This window comes from Podarcis melisellensis, assembly GCF_964234715.1.
Source record: "Podarcis melisellensis genome assembly, chromosome: 12".
Classification (NCBI taxonomy): Eukaryota; Metazoa; Chordata; class Lepidosauria; order Squamata; family Lacertidae; genus Podarcis; species Podarcis melisellensis.
In genome coordinates, this window is record NC_138544.1 from 46,246,517 (window position 1) to 46,253,169 (window position 6,653).

Sequence of the window (6,653 nt, forward strand, 5' to 3'; positions counted from 1 at the left end):
CAGCTGGTCTCCCTCTCCGGCACGGAATGCGCCAAAACCGCTAGCTCCACCAGAGAAGCTCGAGCCCACTTCCGGTTCCCGCCGGAAGCCCCTCGGCTGCCAGCCAGGCGGCTTAGCCACCACAGAGAGAGAACGAGAGAGAGAGGCGCCGAGGAAGGGGAGGGGGGAGCCGTGGTGGAGTCGGCGCGCGTCACGTGACTCCGCCACCGCCGGGCCCCCCCCCCCGCGGGTTCTGCGCTGCTGCAGCCGAGCGAGGTCGCGAGGCGCTTCCTTCCCGCCCCGGGGGCGTTTTAAGCCGCCTCTGGGATGGCAGCGAGGGGGATTCGATTTGCTGGGCGGCTGTACAAATCTGTCTGTAAATTTGTCCATAAATGTCGCTGCCATTATTATTGAGTTCCACTGGGTTCTAACATTTGGTAAGAGGTAAAAGGGACCCCTGACCATTAGGTCCAGTCGTGACCAACTCTGGGGTTGCCGCGCTCATCTCACTTTATTGGCCGAGGGAGCCGGCGTACAGCTTCCGGGTCATGTGGCCAGCATGACTAAGCCGCTTCTGGCAAACCAGAGCAGCACACGGAAACACTGTTTACCTTCCCTCCAGATTGGTACCTATTGATCTACTTGCACTTTGGCGTGCTTTCGAACTGCTAGGTTGGCAGGAGCAGGGACTGAGCAACGGGAGCTCACCCCGTTGCAGGGATTCGAACCGCCGACCTTCTGATCGGCAAGTCCTAGGCACTGTGGTTTAACCCACAGCGCCCCCTGATACTTAAAACGGCAGCTTTCCAGGGCTGCAGGAGCACCGCGTGTATGCTCTGCCTTTGTCTTTTGACGTACGTGCAGAGCTTAGGACATTTTAGGTACTTTGGGTGTTGGATAGTAATGAGCTTTTGTTGGTACCCAGGGCTTGCTTTCAGAGAGAACTCGCTGGAACCCAGTTCCGGCACCTCTCAGTTGGGCACCCTTGCCATTATAAGAGAACAAGGGAGGTGATCATAGGGAGTTCCGGGACCTTTTCCGAGAAAAATAGCATCTGTAATCCCCACAACAGCCTCGCAAACCAAACAACAGGTGTTGTTTCACCTGTGGTAGATGATGGGGCTCAGAGAGGAACATGGGGAGATGTTTAATGCTGAGCCATTTGTCCATCCAGGTCAGTACTGAGTATTCACATTGGCAGTCTGCAATGGATTCCCACACAGCGAAATGCTGTCAGCCTTCAGATCACGTTTGCAGACATCTTTGTAATGCACAGTTGATCTGCCAACAGGCCTAGTGCCTGAGGTCCGCTCTGGATGCCTTCATTTGCCCTAGCTGCAACAAAACATCTACCGTATCTCCAGTGTCAGTCTCCACAGCCACAGCAGGCACTGTAACACCCAACAGTTTGACTTCATGCACTCCTCCATTGTTTCTCGAGACAGAAAGATGCCAACAACATTATTATTTATTAACTTTGCTGGTCACTTTATCTTGCCCAGGACAACCCAAAGAAAGAGACATATTTGAGGCTCAAAATACCAGCTCCCAGAGAGGGCTATGTTTTTTCTTGGTTGCTATTTTTTTGTTCCTGATATATTATGGCTATTGGATGTACCTAGATTTTTGTATCAGCCACTATTACTTACCTGTGATACTTGTATTCAAAAATCCGCAGATAAACATCATGGGGCGAGAACAGACTTCTTGTCCATCACCCAGTGTGTCTGCTCTGACTAGCAGTAGTTTCCCAAGGTCTCAGACAATAAGGTTTTTCACATCATTATTTCTGATTATTCCTAAGTGAAGTTGCTATGGATGCACCTGGTACCTTCTGCATATAAAGTGTGCTCTCCCACTGAGCTGTGGTCGTTCTCCACAATGAACCCTAGTTTACAAGGAAGAGCATAACAAGGAACCTGTTGAATCAGATCAATCCAGTCTAATCCAGTCAATATCCTATCAGAAGCCCTCAAATAAGAAACAAGGACAATAATCAGCAGCAATGGATTCTGAAGCGTGCTGTTTCTGATGCTGGGCACAGGATTGCAATATTATTCATAGAATCATAGAATCATAGAGTTGGAAGAGACCACAAGGGCCATCGAGTCCAACCCCCTGCCAAGCAGGAAACACCATCAGAGCACTCCTGACATATGGTTGTCAAGCCACAGCTTGAAGACCTCCAAAGAAGGAGACTCCACCACACTCCTTGGCAGCAAATTCCACTGTCGAACAGCTCTTACTGTCAGGAAGTTCTTCCTAATGTTTAGGTGGAATCTTCTTTCTTGTAGTTTGGATCCATTGCTCCGTGTCCGCTTCTCTGGAGCAGCAGAAAACAACCTTTCTCCCTCCTCTATGTGACATCCTTTTATATATTTGAACATGGCTATCATATCACCCCTTAACCTCCTCTTCTCCAGGCTAAACATGCCCAGCTCCCTTAGCCGTTCCTGATAAGGCATCGTTTCCAGGCCTTTGACCATTTTGGTTGGCCCTCCTCTGGACACGTTCCAGTTTGTCAGTGTCCTTCTTGAACTGTGGTGCCCAGAACTGGACACAGTACTCCAGGTGAGGTCTGACCAGAGCAGAATACAGTGGCACTATTACTTCCCTTGATCTAGATGCTATACTCCTATTGATGCAGCCCAGAATTGCATTGGCTTTTTAGCTGCCGCGTCACACTGTTGGCTCATGTCAAGTTTGTGGTCAACCAAGACTCCTAGATCCTTTTTACATGTACTGCTCTCAAGACAGGTGTCACCCATCTTGTATTTGTGCCTCTCATTTTTTTTGCCCAAGTGCAATACTTTACATTTCTCCCTGTTAAAATTCATCTTGTTTGTTTTGGCCCAGTTCTCTAATCTGTCAAGGTCGTTTTGAAGTGTGATCCTGTCCTCTGGGGTGTTAGCCACCCCTCCCAGTTCGGTGTCATCTGCAAATTTGATCAGGATGCCCTTGAGTCCATCATCCAAGTCGTTGATAACGATGTTGAATAAGACTGGGCCCAAGACAGAACCCTGTGGCACCCCACTAGTCACTCTTCTCCAGGATGAAGAGGAACCATTGATGAGCACCCTTTGGGTTCAGTCAGTCAGCCAGTTACAAATCCCCTGAGTGGTAGCATAGTCAAGTCCGCATTTTACCAGTTTCTTTACAAGAATATCATGGGGCACCTTGTCAAATGCCTTGCTGAAATCAAGGTAGGCTACATCCGCTGCGTTCCCTTCATCTACCAGGCTTGTAATTCTGTCAAAAAACGAGATCAGGTTAGTCTGACATGACTTATTTTTCAGAAATCCATGCTGACTATTGGTGATCACAGCATTCCTTTCTAGGTGCTCACAGACTGTTTGCTTAATGATCTGCTCCAGAATCTGCCCTGGTATTGATGTCAGACTGACTGGGCGGTAATTATTTGGGTCCTCTCTTTTCCCCTTTTTGAAAATAGGGACAACATTTGGCCTCCTCCAGTCTAGGATGGGAACGCATCATTCCCAAAGATGCGTTCAAGTGTTTGCCTGAATACAACAGCAGAATGCAAAGCCCCACCACCAACATCCTTGTGTGCATGGCCCCTCACCTCAAGTCTCCCCTGGTTGCATGAGGAAGGTGTAGGAGGCCTTCTACTTACATTTCCTTTAATACAAGTAGTTGGTGGCCGTGATAAAGCAGGGTTCCTGATCATGTGGAAGATACACAAGCAAAATGTGAGAAGCCTCCTGCAGATCTTCCCAACACAACATGGTGAAAGCTAAGGACTGAAGGAGGCTTCTGTACATGCCACACAAACACACCAGATCCCCACCCACAATTTTGAGCCTTTGCATGTTCAGATGAATGCCTGAACACACCTATGCCATGCAGTTATAAACCCTATGATTGGGCTGCAAAGCTTCTTGGAAAAATCAGTGAGCTCACTTTGGAGTTCTCCGGAATGATATCCAGTTAGAAATTGGACCACTGAGTGGAAATTGTACAGCTTGGGCTCTTCTGCAGTTCATCATGAAAGGCTGAGCAATTTTTGTTACAAAGCCATACAAGGGCAAAATGGCAGATACCCGGAGTGAGCCTGTTTGCATGTTTATGTCTTTTTCTTTACTATGAAAGCAAAGCTTTCCTATTTTTTATTAGTGTTACTTTTCTATTCCATATTTCACTCAAGCAGCTCAGTGTACCATACATGCTTCCCCCTCTCCCCATTTTATCCTGACATTTATGACTGAAAGTGACTGATCCAAGGGGAACTTAATGGCTGTGTGGAAACCTGAACCCTTGTCTTCCAAGTCCTTGTCTAACTCATTATTGTTGTTGTTGAAGTAATTATGTCCAGTTGTGGTTAATCCCATGGTAATATGCAAAGAAGAAAAGTTTGGATTTGATATCCCGCCTTTCACTCCCTTTAAGGAGTCTCAAAGCAGCTAACATTCTCCTTTCCCTTCTTCCCCCACAACAAACACTCTGTGAGGTGAGTGGGGCTGAGAGACTTCAAAGAAGTGTGACTGGCCCAAGGTCAGGTAATATTTCTTTAAGTAGACAGCAGGTCTAATGTGTCTATTATCATTCATATATTTATCAGTTGGCAAATGCTCTGTAATTTTGTTTCAGTCATTCTGGCAACATCATCAGTGTAATTACAATCACACAACATTATCATTTTCAGGTAGGGAGCAGAGGCTGAATAAAACTAATTGCAAAAGGCCTCCCATAGCCTAATTGCTATACAGAGTTTGGCACATCGTTGAGATTAAAAAAAGCTTTAGCATGCCTAATTTTGCTTAGTAGCATGGGATTGGGGTTGACCTGGTTAATTTCCTAAAGCCCACCTAACCCTGACATTCTCTGATTGCAAGAGGGATCTGCTAAACTGGTCAGACCGATAAAACTGCTGGAGATTATCTTACTGGCCCTTGAGTTGTGGGGCGATAAATTGAGACCGTTCTAACCCCTGGATCCAGTAAGTGTTAAAATATAAGCCAAGCAAGCTTCCTGTGTTAAGGTGATCGCCTGGGTGATGAGCCATTAAGAGAACAAAGGAAAGGGAGTTTGGGAAATGGAGTCCCTCCCTTAGCTTGCAATTAGTAGAAGGACAAACCCTAAATTTAGAGCAGTGATGTGAACTAGAAGCAGAGAGAGAGATGCTGGATCTCTGCTTGAATCAAAGATGGCAGCTATGGGGAAAACAAGACTTTGGGGGTATTGATACTATGAACACCTCCACTGTAGATTCAGGTTGTATATATGTGTAAATAAAGTATATATCATAAGACACCATGGTATCTTCAGTGCCTCATTCCAAAAGAAAACACAAACTCTGGGTAAGCAGCTGGAACCCCTGCAATCTCACACTGCTCAGAGTTTGGGGTAGTGTGCAACAGTATGTTTATTCTGGAAGTAATTATGGCCAATGGTGCTTACTCCCTAAATAATGTGCAAAGAACTGCAGGTAAATATTTATTTAAGTGGGCAACAGCTCTGATGTGTCTCTAATGTGTCTATTATCATTCATACATTTATCAGTTTGCAAATGCTCTGTAATATTGTTTCAGTCATTCTGGCAATACCAACAGTGTAATTACAATCACAAAACATCATCATAATTTCCAAGTAGGGAACAAAGGCTGAATAAAACTAATTGCCAAAGGCCACCCATAGCCTAATTGCTATACAGAGTTGGGTACACCTAAACTCATTGAGTTAAAATAGCTTTAGCATGTCTAATTTTGCTTAGTAACATGGGATTGGGGTTGAGCTGGTTAATTTCCTAAAGTCTATCCGAGCCCTGAAATTCTCTGATTGTAAGGGGCATCTGCTAAAGCAATAAAACTACTGGAGATTGCCTTAATGGCCCTAGGATAGGCATAGGCAAACTCGGCCCTCCAGATGTTTTGGGACTACAACTCCCATCATCCCTGACCACTGGTCCTGTTAGCTAGGGATGATGGGCGTTGTAGTCCCAAAACATCTGGAGGGCCGAGTTTGCCTGCCCTAGGAAATATCTTCTTTGCTATGAGGATTGTACATAAAGGACCCACAATACTGCATTGTGAACTACAACTCCCATAATCACTTATTATTCTGGCCGGAGCTGATGGGTGCTGTAGTCAACAACACCAAGAGGGCACAACACTGTTTATCCTGGGGATGCTGTAAAGAAAGAGTCTGTGCAAACAATAGATTTTGCAGAATGAGTTGTACCTAGACTAGGACACAGAGAGCTAAGCTGCTGTCTAAAAGAGTCTTACAGTGCTAACACCCACACCAGAAATCTTCAGGAGAAGCAGTGATTTTTGGAACACCTCTTAGGTTCCTCAGCATGGCTATACCTCCCCCTATGCTCAACCTATATATTTGTAAATGGACACAGGTATTACAAAATACCAGCAACCCTCCATTGACCACATTCCAAAGGAAGTCAACCCTTGGGGTAAGCACCGCAGTCCTGGAAAGTTAACTTTTAAATGAAATGTAAATGTTAAATGAAATCAGTATCGTTAAAAGTGTTGGTCTGAAACCCAGAGTCTGTTTCAGTTTCACTAAGATTTGAACCAAAATGTTCAAGTTTTTTCCAGGCACAGAGCATGCAGGGAGAAAGAATGGAAATCAATCCAATTCTAGATAACCTTACTAAATCCAGGATGTTGCCCCCATGATTTTGTTGGACTCCAGCTCAC